The 16,106-nt window shown below is 43.4% G+C and overlaps 1 pseudogene; it reads left to right on the forward strand.

Annotated features, from left to right (window-relative positions):
• The first annotated feature begins 14,455 nt into the window (after positions 1-14,455).
• Positions 14,456-14,573, forward strand: LOC124723682 (annotated as a pseudogene).
• Positions 14,574-16,106: the final 1,533 nt, after the last annotated feature.

The raw sequence follows: 16,106 nt of genomic DNA on the forward strand, positions 1-16,106 counted from the left end.
CTCAACGCCACTGTGTTAGTGGGACACGGAAGACTGCGGTCCGCAGTTCAGTTCTGTTCCACTTGCTTCTTTCCTTTGTGTGTATTTTACGCTCCACTGATTCCACGAACAGTCGTTGCTTTCACCTCTCTCAGGCACGATGCATTCTTCAATACTTTCACCAGAACAGACCAACTGCTGCTTAAAGAGACACTTTCATGGCCGTGTTCGACTTAATGACGGTGCACTTTCGTCCAATCTATTCAAACATCTTGGCTGAAATAAAGTTTGCTTTCACCCTTTGACCGCACTAACTGCCCGAATACGCAGGCAAAGTGCCTCGTCTACTGAACGTTATGAAACATGATCGAGGGTAATAAACGTAAACATGGTCCGTAGTAGACTGTAATGTGATTTTTATTTAATGGTGCAATTACCTCATTTCCGCTAAATAAAAATCACGTTACAGCCTACTACGGGCCATGTTTTTGTTTATGAAACATCTGAAGGTTCAAATGGTTCAAACGGCTCTGCGCACTATGCGACTTAACTTCTGAGGTCATCAGTCGCCTAGAACTTAGAACTAATTAAACCTAACTAACCTGAGGACATCACACACATCCATGCCCGAGGCAGGATTCGAACCTGCGACCGTAGCGGTCACGCGGTTCCAGACTGAAGCGCCTTTAACCGCACGGCCACACCGGCCGGCAAAAATCTGAAGGCTGTGGATCTCCACAAATACAAAATTTTAACGATCGAGGATGCTACAACCTTTAGGGGATGTTAGCTTCTCATTAAGACTGCAGATTGTAATCTCCTTAATAAGAACGTCATATGACTATGTAAAAAATTACTTTTGTCTGATTATCACCTTCTCGTATCGTTTATATCTTAAAATCTGTTAATGTGAACAATATGTTATGATTTTATGGAACATTTCCTCTTCCGCCACAGAAATTTAATGTTTGATGTATGCTGTCCCACTACATTTCAAGCAGAGCGAGGTAGTGCGGTAGTTAACAGACTGCACTCGCATGCGGACAGCCATCTAGGTTTAGCTCGTGATTTCCCTAAATCGCTCCAGGTAAATGCCGGAATAGTTCCTTTGAAAAGGGCCGATTTCCTTCCATATTCTTTCGTAATCGGAACTTGTGCTCAAACTCTAATGACGCACTGTCGACGGGACTTTAAACTCTGATCTTTCTTCCTTCGGCTACATCTCAATACTACTTTCATAAATTTAACACTAATACTAATACGTAAATGGAATCGCGATAATGCAGAAACATTTCGTTTCTCACACAATGAACTCATTCCCGAGTAAAAATTACAATGCTTTACAAAACGTAAGGACGAGACAGATGAAATACTATAACGTATTAATTACTAGGTGGAAATTAATGAAAGAGCGAAAGCATATTGCCAGAGGTCTCTCAGTCGTTCACAGAAAGATGAACGTCAAATGGTGCGACGTCAGTGTGACTATAGCACCAAATGGGTGGGGCTGGCCCCGCAGAAGAGAGAGGGTGAAGGAACAGGAAAAGGCAGTGTGTGTCAGTCATCGAGCAGTTACAGTGCACTACGGTGGTGCTCCTAATTTCGACATGGTCCAGAGACAACATTTGAATTGCTTCATACGGAGAGCAATCATTGGGAAACTGGAAGAAACACTAAGTTAGACGAGTGGAGCCCAGGAGTTTGGTATTGCTCACAGCATTGTTTCACGTGCAATGGAAGCCTTCCGAAGCACGGGCACTGCTGTGTGTAACCGGCAATAAGGGACGAGGTGGTTTCTCCGCCCGAAAACCAGAACGTTGCGCTCGCGCGCCTGTGTGTGTGTGTGTGTGTGTGTGTGTGTGTGTGTGTGTGTGTGTGTGTACATGTGTGTGTGTGTGTGTGTGTCTGTGTGTGTGTGTGTGTGTGTGTGTGTACGTGTGTGTGTATGTGTGTACGTGTGTGTGTATGTGTGTACGTGTGTGTGTATGTGTGTACGTGTGTGTGTATGTGTGTACGTGTGTGTGTATGTGTGTACGTGTGTACGTGTGTGTGTGTGTGTGTGTGCATGTGTGTATATTAAAATATATGTCAGCGTCACCCTCTTTTTTTTTTGCCAGGGTGGCAAAATGACTTTCTTCTACTGCTAGTCGCGATTTTCTTCTTTAAATATGGAGTACATAGCAATGTCAGATGCATGATTAAAAAAGAGTACGTCAGCGTCACTCTGTTTCCTTGCCAGAGGTATCGGCAGCATGATGGTGATGTAATTGCAAGGGAGTCCATTCCAGGAAGAGTTGTGCAACATATTACTTCCACCCATATACGTCTTGCGAAACAGCCACTACGAAAACATCTGGGAAATTGGAGCTACTATGGAGCTTTATAGACAGTCATTCTTACCATGCACCTTTCGCAAATGGAGAAATGGGAGTTAAATGTTGAATACTCTCTCCATCACACACCGGCAGGTGGCACGCAGATGCATCTGATTTTTGGTACATTCGTTATATAGACAAAAGCACTGTCTGAGGAAAGCTTTATGGGACATACGTATAATGACAGCTGTTGTAAATGATACGGGAAGCACAAGCACGGATTAGGTGTGAATGGGTACGTAAATCAGTCATATTCTTCTCTAAGGAGTCATCAGTCCTGTCTGGTAAGGATCCCATACCATGTAGCAATACTATAAAATATGACTGACAGGCATAGTGTAAGCAATCTCTGTTAGTGGTTTTGTTACATCTCCTAAGTGTTCTGGCAATAAAACACTGTTTCTGATTCACCCTGCAACGTGACCTGAACTTAGCTGTAGAGGGTAATCATATTATTTTATCCCATTTATTTGTATGTACAAATGTTATTTAGAATGTGAAACACAATGAGCAGTGCACAATTTTCACTACCTTACACGAGAGAAGCTACTATACAATGCACTATTGATGAGAGAGTATATTCTTAATGGAATGGGAGAAATCCGTGTCATGCATTTCATACCATTTACTATCTCACTGCCTTTGTTGGCTGTGAATGCAATAAAAAAAATATTGTTGCAACTGAAAAATATTTCTGCATTTATGCATAAAAAACTAGGCAAACCTGATGCTGTGGGATCTTAGTTGTAATATCTAAGCTTGTGAGGTGACTGCTGTAGACTGTTCTGTGTTTAAATAATGTATCATCCTAACGCCATCATCTTTATGCATACGCGTACTATAACAAGACAAGACAACTTGCAGAACAGAAAGGCATGCAACTGTAGGCAGTCGATCCGCTGCCTCGTGACTCCCAGGCTGACATTGTGATGGCTCAGAAACACTATCTATTGCTGCAGTTCCACGTTCCTATGCTCCTGTGTATGATGTAAAAACGCATCAAGCGTGAACTGAGAGCCCAGCTCTGATGGCGAAGTAGAAAATTGATCATAGTATTGTCCATAATGGATGTCGTCTTGAGTCTAAGATGAGTTGTAAAAATCGGCGATAAGAATCCTCAATAAACACCCTTCTGTCTACAAGATGTCTACCAGACACCTAACACTGGGTAAAAATTTATGGTGATAAAGATCCTAAAGCCGGCAGGAGTGGCCGTGCGGTTGTAGGCGCTACATTCTGGAGCCGAGCGACCGCTACGGTCGCAGGTTCGAATCCTGCCTCGGGCATGGATGTTTGTGATGTCCTTAGATTAGTTAGGTTTAAGTAGTTCTAAGTTGTAGGGGACTGGTGACCTCAGAAGTTAAGTCCCATAGTGCTCAGAGCCATTTGAACCATTTTGAATCAAAGATCCTAAAGAAACACCACCGGTCTGCCTTAAATGGATAATAAATTCTAGCCATAAGGATGATAAATATGGTAATAAATTAGATTTTATATGAACTCCCACATCTACTCTCCAACCAATAAGATAAAAACACATAGTAATAAATTATGGCAATAAGGAAAAGGGCAGTTCCAATGATTAATAAATTATAGTGATAGGGAAAGGGGTACTCCCAACTGGATAATAAAACAGTGATAAAGAAAAGGGTCATAAATAAACCCTCTCCTTGCAGGATGCCCAATCAACAGGGTAACAACCCGCCATTTAAATGTTACCCAGCTGGCCAAGAGGATGAGAGGTAGTGTGGAAGGAAATAGAGTCTCTCATAAAAATTGCAATATTATGATGACTGCATGCTTGCGCCCGCGGTACGGTTGCACCTGAGGTAGGAAAACCACACGATGCTGCACTGAATCTCCCTTAGCCACCAATCTCCTCCACGCCAATTTCGCACTGAGCAAAATTGTTTGATAGTGAATATGACACTAACTGGACTTGTAATAGGTAGAAGTGAAGTTACGATTCTCGTCCAACCACTGACATTTAAGTTTCCTTTGGTTTCCATAAATCGCGTAAGGTAAATGTCGCAATGTTTTCTTTGAAACGGAAGACACTTCCGATTTTTTTCTCTATACTTATCCAACATGGGAGTAGAGTATCTTCCATCTCTAGTGATCTAGTTCAGTCTCCGGCAATTCATGAAGGAAAGTGGGACTACAGCCGGACACCTAGTACATGAATAATGATAACAAAACCAGCGGCTGTGTTGAATCTACCGTCGTTTACTCCTTTTAATACATGTTACCAGTTTCGACACGACATGGTGTCATCTTCAGACGAGCGTCTCACCATGTTGGGCTTGTTGTTGTCATGGAAGGTATGGAATTCATTTAATTTTGGCCCGCTGCATGCGATTCTGTTCATTACACATGAAAACGGTTGTGGACGGCAGGTTACGTTCAGGGAATGTAGACGACTCCATGTCGTGTCGAAACTGGTAGCATGTATTTAAAAGAATAAACGACGGTAGATTCAAATACTGCCGCTGGTTTCTTTTATCATTATTCAAGGGATAATTCGGCGGGAGGTGAAGTCATTCTCCTTCCAACTTAGAGCAATAAAAATTCTTCTCAATACCTTGTTTTACATAACATTGGTTATTAATCGTTGCGTGACTTCATACTTCCGATAATTTAAACAGCTTACTCACTATGTACAGGATTATTCAGCAGCCCCTAGCGATGTATTATACAACCAGCTATGTTGTATCTGGCTTTCAAAAATCAAGCTCGAGATCTTCATATTCTCTCGCTCGCTATGTCCAAACTATTTGTCCTACAGAAAAAATTAACAAAATCTTTTTCAAGGAAATTTGATTTAGTTAAAGTTTGTACTGGGATATATTTTCTCTAGAGGCTGAGTTGTTCAAGAATGACGTACGAAAGTGGCCTTGAAACGCAACACCACTTCAACACTCAGCCCCAGTGGTCAAGATTCCTGGTATGTTGTTCATGCCACTCCCTTCTACCACTGTACAAACATTTACGACTCCACGACTTATCTCTCACATTCGACATTGTTTGGTGTTCATTGACCGACCTTACTACGCCAAACTGAAGTTTGTGCAAATTTTACCTAACAATTTTCTGCATTATAACAACATAAAATAAAAAATTACATCGTTGTATTTGTCAGGCCTTATAACTATGTATCTACTGTGCTGCTTTCATTACCATCGCGGGTACGTTTAAATTAATAAGTTAACGAAATATTCGACTATGCTGGTGGCGTAATACCCCAATCAATAGAGACCAAAAAATGTCGAATATCGAGAATAGTGCGCGTAGTTGGAAATTTTTGTACAGTGGTAGAAGGGAGTGCCACGAACAATACTACTCTCATGCTCATAAATTAAGGATAATGCTGATACATGGAGAAACAACGCTCTGGTGGGCGGTTTGCGGGTTTAAATCACCTCGGGGTATGACCATGCGGTGCATTTGACCTGCAGTCGTCGTACAGCGGCGCTGGCAGCAGTCCACATACGCTGTGTTGGTGCATGTCAGAATACGGTGCAACGAGTAAGTGTGCAGACGTTTTCAGACGTGCTAATGGTGAATGTGTGTTGAAAATGGTTCAAAGAACACATATTGATGACGTTATTAGGGTAGAATTCTAGGGTGACTCGAGGCTGGTCAAACACAGCAGGTCGTAGCACGGGCCCTCCGTGTGCCACAAAGTGTGATCTCAAGATTATGGTAACGATTCCAGCAGACAGGAAACGTGTCCAGGCGCTACAATACGGGACGTCCACAGTGTGCAACAGCAAAAGAAGACCGATATCTCACCATCAGTGCCCGCAGACGGTCACGGAGTACTGCAGGGCCGGCCGGAGTGGCCGATCGGTTCCAGGCGCTACAGTCTGGAACCGCGCGACCGCTACGGTCGCAGGTTCGAATCCTGCCTCGAGCATGGATGTGTGTGATGTCCTTAGGTTAGTTAGGTTTAAGTAGTTCTAAGTTCCAGGGGACTGATGACCTCAGAAGTTAAGTCCCATACTGCTCAGAGCCATTTGAACCATTTGAGTGTTGCAGGTAGCCTTGCTCGGGACCTTACCGCAGCCACTGGAACAGTTGTCTCCAGACACACAGTCTACAGACGGCTGAACAGACATGGTTTATTCGCCCAGAGACCTGCAAGGTGCATTCCACTGACCCCTGATCACAGGAGAGCACGTAAAGCCTGGTGTCAAGAACACATACACGGTCATTGCAACAACGGTCCCAGGTTCTGTTCACGGACGAGTCCAGGTATAGTCTTAACAGTGACTCTCGCCGGGTTTTCATCTGGCGTGAACCAGGAACCAGATACCAATGTCCTTGAAAGGGACCTGTATGTAGGTCGTGGTTTGATGGTGTGGAGTGGAATTATGATTCGTGCACGTACACCCCTGCATGTCTCTGACAGAGGAACTAACTGGTCAGGTGTATCGGGATGTCATTTTGCACCATTAGGTCAGCGTTTTTCAGGGGTGCAGTGGGTCCCACCTTCCTCCTGATGGATGATAACGCACGGCTCCACCGAGCTGCGCCGCCATCGTGGAGGAGTACCTTAAAACAAAAGATAGCAAGCGAATGGAGTGGCCTGCTTGTTCTCCAGATCTAAATCCATCTAGCACGTCTCTGGTGCTCTCGGTCGACGTATCGCTGCACGTCTTCACACCCCTAGGACACTTCAGGAGCTCCGGCAGGCACTGGTGCCAGAATGGGAGGCTATACCCCAGCAGCTGCTTGACCACCTGTTCCAGAGTATGCAAACCCATTGTGCGGCCTGTGTACGTGTGCATGATCATATTCCATATTGATGTCGTGGTACATGCGCAGGAAACAGTGGCGTTTTGTAGCACATGTGTTTCGGGACGGTTTTCTCAACTTATCACCAATACCATGGACTTACAGATCTGTGTCGTGTGTGTCCCCTAAGTGCCTATGCTATTAGCGCCACTTTTATGTAGTGCCACGTTGTGTGGCACCACATTCTGCAATTATCCGTAATTTATGAGTATGAGTGTAGAAATTCTGACTGGTGAGAGATGAGTGTGCGGGTGGAGGTGCATTTGAACGTCACTTTTGTTTATTTTTCTTGAATTACTCTAAAACTGTTGCCTCCAGCGAAATCGTATCCCCATACAAAATTTAGCTATGTTAAACTTCTTACGAAAAGATACTGTCCATTTTTTGTAGGAATAATAGTTTTCACGTAGCGAGCGAGAGAATATAAAAATCCCGTGCGTGGTTTTTGAACGCCAGAGATAACACAGAACTGCATAAAACGACACCGGTGGTGGCAGCTCAATCAGCCTGTATACTGTATCATTCTTCCTCCAACCATTTTTTTAGTGCTCTTTGTCTTGATAGTGGGGTAGTCTTGATCTTGTGTCCAGTGCTTTTCGTACATTGTAAACAGAACTGATATCTCGAGCATATCCATAAGTTTCAATAGCTTGGGAAGACTATAAATTAATCATAAACGAACTATGTGAGGTTTATGTTTCGCGTCGATATCTTGGCCGTGTTTAGCCGCTGAAGTGATCCGCAGTTTTCTGTAAACATTGTTATAATAGTTGGTATCTATCTTTACAGAATGTGTCATTAACAAATCTAAGTTCATCCATCTCTGCCAAATACATACACCCCATGTTATTAAAATTCTCCCACTGTATTTTATTGTAGTCTGAAGATTTTACTTTGGCAGTTCTTCGCTGACCTTTGTAACAACAGGAATTCAACACTTTGACTTGTAGGCTAAACTTACTTTCAGTCACAAATATGCTAACTTTACGTCTCTCAGCATACTTACTAAAGGAGAGATTTACGAAGTCTATTTTAGTCATCGTTAACTTGTAGTTTGGTGCATTTTTCTTCTTTCTCTCCAACTACATCCTTACACTTATACCTTTCCTACCTGTCGCTCGGTTTACTTACTTCACGCTACCTTCCAACTCTGGTGAGAATTTTGCTCTATCGAAAGCAGGACAAGACTTCTTTCTATGTCAAGAAGACTATCACCTGGTCCTTACTTGACAATATGTCAGTTCTATCTATCACGAATTTAGTACTGGAGGGAGGCGTGGAGGGTAAAAATCTTAGAAGGCGACTAAGAGATGAATATACTAATCAGATTCAGAGGGACGCAAGCTGCAGTAGTTACTCGCTGACGAAGAGGCTTGCACAGGACAGAGTGCATGTAGAGTTGCATCATAACCGGTCTTCGGACTGAAGACCACAACAATACAACAATGACAATCACTCCTTCAATAACCGAATATTAACATGATGGAACCTTATGACATCTGATCTACAGGGCTGAAAAAAAATTGTTAAAAGTCAGGAATTTTGAAACAGTGCAACTGAATGTTCGGAAACATAAATTTCTATATGTTATAGTAATGCACCTCACCATTTCTAAGGAAATGGTGAGATATGAAACTGTTAAGTCTTTCGTGACCAGTTGTTGACACATTGCCTGTTGGCTCCCGTCGGGTTCTTTGGCCGACACTTGTCTGATGATTTTTCTGACGTTTCGCTAGCACGAGTGGCTGGCATAGTGAAAGCTTCACCCTCCATTGCTGGTGTCGAGCTCGCGGCCGCCCAAGCTTTTTTAAATAGATATATTTTGTATTTAGCTTTGGTGGATTTGGACGTTACGGTATTCAGGCTTGATACAATAACCTTGTGGTCGGTAATCCTTGTATCTGTCGTGATGCTCCCTGTTTGCTCAGGATTATTTGCTGCTAAGAAGTCAAGTATGTTTTCACAACCATTTACACTTCGAGTAGGCTCATGAACTAAATGCTCAAAATAATTCTCGGAGAAAGTATTTAATACGATTTCGGACACTGATTTATGCTACTACCGAATTTAAACATGTATTTTCACCAACACATCGAGGGCAGATTGAAGTCATTGCCAACTATATCTGTATGAATGGGGTGCCTATCTGAAATGAGAGTCAAGTTTTCTTTGAACTGTTCAGCATTTGTATCATCTGAGTCGTGGCTTCGGTAAAACGAACCAATTTCAATTTATTCCAACTGCCAAGTTCAATCTCTACCCATGCTAACTCTCAGGAACTATCAACATCAATTTCGCTACTAAATAAACCACTTCTAGCATCAACAAACACACTGCCACGAACTGTATTTGATCTATCCTTTCTGAACGCCGAAAGATCCTTTGTAAAGACATCGATGAAGCTTATCTCGGGCTTTAGCCAGTTTTCTGTACTACACTGATAAGCCAAAACATTTTGACCGTTGTCCACAGCGAGCTTGTATGCCGCCTGGTGGCGTTGCGGGCACGTGACGTGAGAACATATGTACACTATGTGATCAAAAGTATCCGAACACCCCCAAAACATAAGTTTTTCATATTAGATGCATTGTGCTGCCACCTACTGCCAGATACTCCATATCAGCGACCTTAGTAGTCATTAGACATCGTGAGACAGCAGAATGGGGTGCTTCGTGGAACTCACGGACTTCAAACATGGTCAGGTGATTGGGTGTCACTTGCGTCATACATTTGTACGCGACATTTCCACACTCCTAAACATCCCTAGATCCACTGTTTCCGATGTGATAGTGAAGTGGAAACGTGAAGGAACACGTACAGCACAAAAGCATAAAGGCCGACCTCATCTGTTCACTGACAGAGACCGCCGACAGTTGAAAAGGGCCGTAATGTGTAATAGGCAGACATCTATTCAGACATCACACAAGAAATCCAAACTGAATCAGGATCCACTGCAAGTACTATGACAGTTAGGCGGGAGGTGAGAAAACTTGTATTTCATAGTAGAGCGGCTGCTCATAAGCCACACATCACGCCAGCAAATGCTAAACAACGACTCTCTTGGTGTAAGGAGTGTAAACATTGCACGATTGAACGGTGGAAAAACGTTGTGTGGAGTGACGAATCACGGTACACATTGTGACGATCCGATGGCAGGGTGTGGGTATGGCGAATGCCCGGTGGACGTCGTCTGCCAGCGTGTGAAGTGCCAACAGTAAAATCCGGAGGCGGTGTGTTATGATGTGGTCGTCTTTTTCAAAAAAATGGTTCAAATGGCTCTGAGCACTATGGGACTTAACATCTGTGGTCATCAGTCCCCTAGAACTTAGAACTACTTAAACCTAACTAACCTAAGGACATCACACACATCCATGCCCGAGGCAGGATTCGAACCTGCGACCGTAGCAGTCGCGCGGTTCCGGACTGCGCGCCTAGAACCGCTAGACCACCGCGGCCGGCCGTCTTTTTCATAGAGGAGGCCTGCACCCCCTGTTGTTTTGCGTGGCACTATCACAGCACAGGCTAACATTGATGTTTTAAGCACCTTCTTGCTTCCCACTGTAGAAGAGCAATTCGGGGATGGCGATTCCACCTTTCAACACGATCGAGCACCTGTTCATAATGCACGGCCTGTGGAGGAGTAGTAACACAACAATGATATCCCTGTAATGGACTGGCCTGCACAGAGTCCTGACCTGATTCTTATAGAACACCTTTGGGATGTTTTGGAACGCCGACTTGGTGCCAGGCCTCACCGACCGATATCGATACCTCTCCTCAGTGCAGCACTCCGTGAAGAATGGGCTGCCATACCCAAGAAACCTTCCTGCGTCTGATTGAACGTATGCCTGCCAGAGTGGAAGCTGTCATCAAGGCTAAGGGTGGGCCAACACCATACTGAATTCCAGCATTACCGATGGAGGGTGCCACGAACTTAAGTCATTTTCAGACAGGTGTACGGATACTTACGATCACATAGTGTATGTAAGCGGAGCAGACACGGAGGGGGGATAACCCTAGTGAGGATATAGCCTGCAAATGGGGAAATCCATTAAGACAGGCGACTTTGGCAAAGGTAGAATGTTATTACGCAGAACAAAGCCTGTGAACGAGTATTTCGAAACCGGTGAAGCTGGTGGAATATTCACGTGCTACTGTCGTGAGCATCTAAGGAAGGAGGTAGAAGGACAGTGAAACTACCACTAGGCGCTAAATGGCTCGACGTCCACGACTCTTCACAGAACGTGGGATTTAGAGGCTTGTCTGCACTGTAAAATAGGATAGATGGTTAGCTGTGGCGTCTCTACTGAAAGAGCACAATGGTGGTGCACGCACGAGTGTTTTGGAGCATACCGTTCATCGTACACTGTTTAACATGGAGCCCCGCAGCAGACCACCCTTACGCTTTCACATGTTGACCCAACGACACCGTTAATTACGATTGCAGTGGCCAGGAGACCATCAGAATTCGCCCGTCAAGCTGAAACATTACCATTTTCAGAAATGTTTGGAGTAGCATCCTAATCAACTGGCATATAACAACTGTCATCAGTATCTCTAGAGGAGGCTATCTGGCAACTGTCATCGCTCTCTCCATCTGCTCTGCTGGCCACACCAGCTATTTTTTGTGTCATGTAAGAAGGCGGCCAAATTTTCAGCCGTTCTGCGCATCCCCCTCCACTAGCCCCTGGCGGCCAATAATATTCATTCTCTTTCCGAGTGGCTAGCAGAGTGTCACAGCTAGAAAGAATCTCGCTCCTACATGTTGCACTTTTGCCCTACTTCTCGAAAACCGACATTCATTCAACTATCAAATTTATTGTTTCCTCTTTTTTTTCTTGCAGCAGTATAGCTGTGAATGTGTATCTTGTAAATGTTTAAGTGTGATTTAAAAAAATCAGGTGATGGCGATAAACGTGAAGTGCCCAGAAAGAGATTTTCACTCTGCAGCGGAGTGTACGCTGATATGAAACTTTTGAAGGTAGGAGACGAGGTACTGGCAGAAGTAAAGCTGTGAGGACGGGCCGTGAGTCGTGTTTGGGTAGATCAGTTAGCTGAGCACTTGCCCGCTAAAGGGAAAGGTCCCGAGTTCGAGTCTCGGTCCGGCACACAGTTTTAATCTGCCAGGAAGTTTCAAACGTGAAGTGCTTCATAAGCAGGCGAGCCGGATTATTTACCGCATTTATAACTTTTTCAAACTTGAATTTAAAAGCAGGTCTCATACTGTTGACATTGGAAAACACAAGAACTGACTCCAGAACCACATGTTGTCGACCAAGAGACCTGTAAAGAGAATTATAAAGGAAAGCGTCAGAGCTGTAGGAACCGTAGAAACAGTTGGTTTCGTGTCGCCTGGAAAGCCTCGAAATCGCAAGGAACCTGTAACACAAATGGATAGTTTTAACAACGATGTTTTAAAGTGCTCCGTGTGAATGACGAATGCCCGACATAACAAAAACGTGTTACAGTTCTGCAGGCTTCAATGGTAAGCACTTCGCCAAGGCAAAGAATTTTAAAAGACTTGTTTCCAGATATGTTAAGGAAAGAGTTTTTAGTTCAAAGAAGTGATGTAGGTACAGCATGAACTATGTCCCATATAAACATTCACGATACAAGAGAGGGAGGTAGTTCAACAGTGCATTACCTTGATGAAACTTCGGTCAATTAGAATCATTCCAAGAAGGTCTGCTGGAAAATGAATGATGGTACTGGCGGTTTTAAAGTTCTCATAGGGATAGGTTCTTGAATAATTATTTTGCATTTTGACTCTTCTTTTGGTTTTATTTCTGAGAATAAACTTGTATTTACGGGCAAGAAAAACAGCAGTGACCACCATTCGGCAATGAACGCTGCCAGTTTGGTGACGTGATTCACAGTTCTTGTCATACCTTGCTTCGATGTCGGGCATTGCCAGCTATAATTCAACTCTTATAGAGAAAAAATCAAGTACAAACACCAGAAAAGCGGATATTTTTCCCCGGCTTAGAAATAAAAATATTAAGCACCGTATAAACCAGATTCGTGCCGATCTCCTGCAGCTCGTTAATTTATACTGTACAAGTCACGTGACACAACGTACAAATTTGACTTCCTTGCACGTGAATGAGATCACACAGTTTTGTGTTTACCCACATGTCACTGCCATTGTAGCCCCAAGGAATTAATTTGGGCAAAGGGTTTTAAGGCTATGTCGCAGAAGAAAACAAAACATTCAAGATACCATACAGTGAATTGCTTGTGCATGAGGCAATAGACAATGAGGCAACAGAAAACATGCCACCTGTAGCGTGGCCACAGGCTGTGTGGCATGCTGAAAAGCTTCAGAAAGAATAAATTGACAGGGACGTGATGATGGATATAAACCTTGAACCTATCATCATAAATTTAAAATCAGATTGTTCGGAAACAGACTCAAATAGAAGTGACGATGGTATTATGATGTAGACTTTGAAACAAAGTAAAAATATTTCTTAGTTTTAAAGACTTGTGGTTTAAAAAATATGTTTGTCAACATATCAGTTGCATACATAATAATGAGAACTTCCTAACCTTTGTGATTAGGACTTTGAATCCTTTTAATTATGCACACTATAATGTTCAACATATTGCCCAAGGAGAAGTTAAGCTTCTCCCACCATGTTATAAACATCTGTCATTTTCAAGGCACGAACTGGATAAGGCCCTAAAGTGACAGTAACTGTTACTTGTCGAGATATCGGTGGTTTTCGATGTTATCGGTCAGATTCCCTGGAGTTATCCGCAGATGACGGTCAATTGTTTGCTTGTTCAATGCATTATAAATGCGGTCTCTCCCTGTAATATCGAAAGTGTTAGGTTAACAACGAAAAATATGACAACTTACTGACCATTTTTACGATAGTCTTTTACATTAGTCTTTTCTACCACTAATTCTTTTTTACACACAGCGATTACACACACACACACGCACGCACACACACACCCCTTACACATTTTTAAAAATTCTGATGAGCAGAAGCAGTTGTCAAGCAAATATAACGATTTCGGTTTGTGCTTGAAGTTAATTTTGTTGTGTATTAAACTTTTACTTGATAATGCAGTTCAAATCGCAAAAATGGTAATTATTCCAAGCAGTTTCAATGTCGTTTTAAGAAAAATTGTACTTCGAGTCTTCACAAAGCTGTGTCAGCTGTTCTCGCCTCCCGACATTACGCGGAGTAAATCTGTGGAGCAGTGGACGTGCATTAATGACGTGAATTAATATTTCTTTTATGACGATTGATCGAAAATGGTTTTAATATTTATTATTCCTCTCATAGATTAGAGACAACAGCCTTGCCACAGTGGATACACCGGTTCCCGTCAGATCACCGAAGTTAAGCGCTGTCGGGCGTGGCTGGCACTTGGATGGGTGACCATCCGGGCTGCCATGCGCTGTTGCCACTTTTCGGGGTGCACTCAGCCTCGTGTTGCCAACTGAGGAGTTACTCGACCGAATAGTAGCGGCTCTGGTCAAAGAAACCCATCATAACGACCGGGAGAGCGGTGTGCTGACCACACGCCCCTCCTATCCGCATCCTCATCTGAGGATGACGCGGCAGTCGGATGGTACCGTTGGGCCACTTGTGGCATCGTGAAGACGGAGTGCTGCTTTTCACAGATTTGAACGTATAATACAACGTACCAGTTGCAAACGAGCCTGACTGTTATCCGCAGTATTGCAGTTCGGCAACGTGGACTCTGTTTACCCGTTCTCTGCTACCGCACATGCGCAGTTCTCATCTCTCTCCCACCCCCCCCCCCCCTCCTCGCTTACTTTCCACTTCGCCTCTATGCACAGAAGCACCGTCCTAGGTGACGCGGGTTTTAATACGCTCCTCTTCTTCTCTTCTTTCTATAAAATGCTCACAAAATGTTGGAACAATGACTAGTACAAATACTTTTCATCCAAATGATGTATACCATAATTATCTATATCATGTAATTTATTTAACGTTCATAATTTACCATTTTTGAGTTAGTATTAATATACATCAACAGCTTAAACAAATATGTACACGGAACTCCCAAGACGCAACTGCTCAGCACTGCGCCACCATCAGTACTTGCTACAAAAGCATTACAATTCTGCGTCCAGTGGAAACTGGAAGAAAATAAAGGAAGATTAGAGTTTAACGTCCCGTCGTCAGTGTGGTCACTAGGAACGAAGAAGAGACTGCTTCTCGCTAAACAGATTCAACAATGTATTGGAAGCGTTACGGATTTGAAGAGCTCGTCCACAGACGATTAAGGTTCATATTCCTTTCACGTTCAAGTAGGAGCACAAAAAACTCTTGGGATCAAATCCACGTGCTAGCACTCGAAATAATCCTCATACCCACCCCTCCTCTCCCTTCTCAATATCCCCCCCCCCCTTTCTCCTCCCATCCCTATTCCTAAGCCACACCTCTTTCCTTCCCTCTGTCCCCCTGTTTTTTAACCCACATCCCTTTTTTTTGAGAACAGGCAAGTCAGGAACTACTAAGACAACATACATATTTATCTCTCCGAATAACAACTTAGTATTTTACTGTTCAATGGCATTTTATATCTGATGATTGATGAAGTGAAATTCTACTGAAAAACTTCTAAAAACATGGGGTGATGAAAGTTTGTCAATGTACCACCACTGGAACATACCCTCAACTACACCTAAAATCTAAAACACTAAAGGACTGTATTAGCCAGTCTATGAGGACAATTATATTTTTCTACTGTAGAACAATGTCAATAATCAAATGGTTCAAATGGCTCTGAGCACTACTTAAACCTAACTAACCTAAGGACATCACATACACCCATGCCCGAGGTAGGATTCGACCTGCGACCGTAGCGGTCTCGCGGTTCCAGACTGTAGCGCCCAGAACCACTCGGCCATCCCGGCCGGAGTATGAATAATCATCTTCTCCTCTAAAATGGTGTTTGGTGGAGTGAACT

Source organism: Schistocerca piceifrons, chromosome X (assembly GCF_021461385.2).
Source record: "Schistocerca piceifrons isolate TAMUIC-IGC-003096 chromosome X, iqSchPice1.1, whole genome shotgun sequence".
NCBI classification, from domain to species: domain Eukaryota; kingdom Metazoa; phylum Arthropoda; class Insecta; order Orthoptera; family Acrididae; genus Schistocerca; species Schistocerca piceifrons.